Below are 2500 nucleotides of genomic sequence, written 5' to 3'. Positions count from 1 at the left end.
GGGCTGGATAGTCCAAGGCTCGACGAGAAAGACTGCTGGTTTAGACACTGGGGCAGTGGCAGCCCGCGGGACAGTGTCGGCAGATTCGGCAGCGCAGATTTGTGCGGCTGCAGGTTCGTCGGGGAAAATCGGCAGCGCAGATTTTGCGACGAACATGGGCTGGGCGATGGACTGTCCAGGCCAGGCAGGAAAATTTGTCGAGGGGACACGCTGACGAAACAGCGCTGGTTCAGGCACGGCGGGCAGTGTTGGAATCGGCAGCGCCGACGAAATCGGCAAAGTCGGCAGAATCGGCAGCGCAGATTTTTCGACGAACACGGGCTGGACGGTGGACTGTCCAGGCCAGGCAGGAAAATTCGTCGAGGGGACACGCTGACGAAACAGCGCTGGTTCAGACACGGTGGGCGCAGTGTTGGAATCGGCAGCGCCGAGAAAATCGGCAAAGTCGGCAGAATCGGCAGCAGGTGCTGGCGATGAGTCAGGACGGACTGGATAGTCCAAGGCTCGATGAGAAAGACCGCTGGTTTAGACACTGGGGCAGTGGCAGCCCGCGGGGCAGTGTCGGCAGATTCGGCAGCAGTGTCTGCCGATTCGGCAGCGTTGGCTTGTTGGCGCGGGGGGCCGATTCGAGTGGGGACTTGGGCAGCGGGCAGTGAAAGCAAGAGTTTCCCCGATGCTGCCGGGAAAAACGCTCCCCGGGATGGCCGGGTGAGATGACCCGGCGGCCCGCGACGGGTCATTCAATTCCATGCCCCGTCAACATAACTCCCGATGTATTGTTTGCTTTTTCGGAAGAAGAGATCCATCCCCCCATCCTCGGCCAGCCAAAAACGCTCCAATTAATGGCCGGGTGAGATGACCCGGAGGCCCGCGACGCGTCATTCAAATCACTGCCCTATCGGCTACAACTGCTGATGGGTGGGATTAGAGGCCTGCCATGGTGGTGAGGGGCGGCGAGGACCGTGAAAGCTAGAGTTTTTCAGAGGCTGCCGGGAAAAAGGCCCCTCGGGTGGCGGGGTGCGAGGACCAGGCGCGTCATTCAATTCTCTTCCCTATCAACTTGGCTCCCGTTGGCGGGATTGGAGGCCTACTGTTTGTTACAGGGCTAAAATCGTCAGGGGAAGAGCTGACGAAACAATGCTGGTTTGGATGCAGGGGGTAGTGTTGGAATCGGCAGCGCGGACAAAATCGGCAAAGTCGACAAAAAAGACTGTTGGTCTGGACATCGGGGCAGCGGCAGCCATGCCGACAGGGGGGGAAATCGGCAGCACAGATTTGTGCAGCTGCAGGTTCGTCGGGGAAATCGGCAGCGCAGATTTTTCGATGAACATGGGCTGGAAGATGGACTGTCCAGGCCAGGCAGGGAAATTCGTCAAGGGGACACGCTGACGAAACAGCGCTGGTTCAGGCACGGCGGGCAGTGTTGGAATCGGCAGCGCCGACGAAATCGGCAAAGTCGGCAGAATCGGCAGCGGGTGCTGGCGATGAGTCTGGACGATTTATAGTCCAGGGCTTGATGGAAAAGACTGTTGGTCCAGACAATGGGGCAGTGGCAGCGCGGATTTGTGCAGCTGCAGGTTCGTCGGGGAAAATCGGCAGCGCAGATTTTTCGACGAACAGGGGCTGGGCGCTGGACTGGCCGGGCCAGGCAGGAAAATTCGTCAGGGGGGCACGCTGACGAAAACAGGGGCTGCGGAGTGGAAAATCGGCAGCGCAGATTTTTCGACGAACAGGGGCTGGACCGGCCGGGCCAGGCAGGAAAATTCGTCAGGGGGGCACGCTGACGAAAAGAGGGGCTGCCGCGTGGAAAATCGGCAGCGCAGATTTTTCGACGAACAGGGGCTGGACGCTGGACTGGGCCAGGCAGGAAAATTCGTCAGGGGGCACGCTGACGAAAAGAGGGGCTGCCGCGTGGAAAATCGGCAGCGCAGATTTTTCGACGAACATTCGTCAGGGGGGCACGCTGACGAAAAGAGGGGCTGCCGCGTGGAAAATCGGCAGCGCAGATTTTTCGACGAACATTCGTCAGGGGGGCACGCTGAGGAAAACAGGGGCTGCCGCGTGGAAAATCGGCAGCGCAGATTTTTCGACGAACAGGGGCTGGATGCTGGACCGGCCGGGCCAGGCAGGAAAATTCGTCAGGGGGGCACGCTGACGAAAAGAGGGGCTGCCGCGTGGAAAATCGGCAGCGCAGATTTTTCGACGAACAGGGGCTGGACTGGCCGGGCCAGGCAGGAAAATTCGTCAGGGGGGCACGCTGACGAAAAGAGGGGCTGCCGCGTGGAAAATCGGCAGCGCAGATTTTTCGACGAACAGGGGCTGGACGCTGGACTGGGCCAGGCAGGAAAATTCGTCAGGGGGGCACGCTGACGAAAACAGGGGCTGCCGCGTGGAATGGCAGCCTACACGCAGATGCGAATTCGGCAGCGCACGATGGCTTGAGCAGGTCATGGGTTCGACTTGGCGCGATCTGAAACCTGGACGAGGGACTGTCGACGCT

The sequence above is a fragment of the Populus nigra genome, chromosome 2 (assembly GCF_951802175.1).
Source record: "Populus nigra chromosome 2, ddPopNigr1.1, whole genome shotgun sequence".
Classification (NCBI taxonomy): Eukaryota; Viridiplantae; Streptophyta; class Magnoliopsida; order Malpighiales; family Salicaceae; genus Populus; species Populus nigra.
This window is presented reverse-complemented; position numbering follows the sequence as displayed.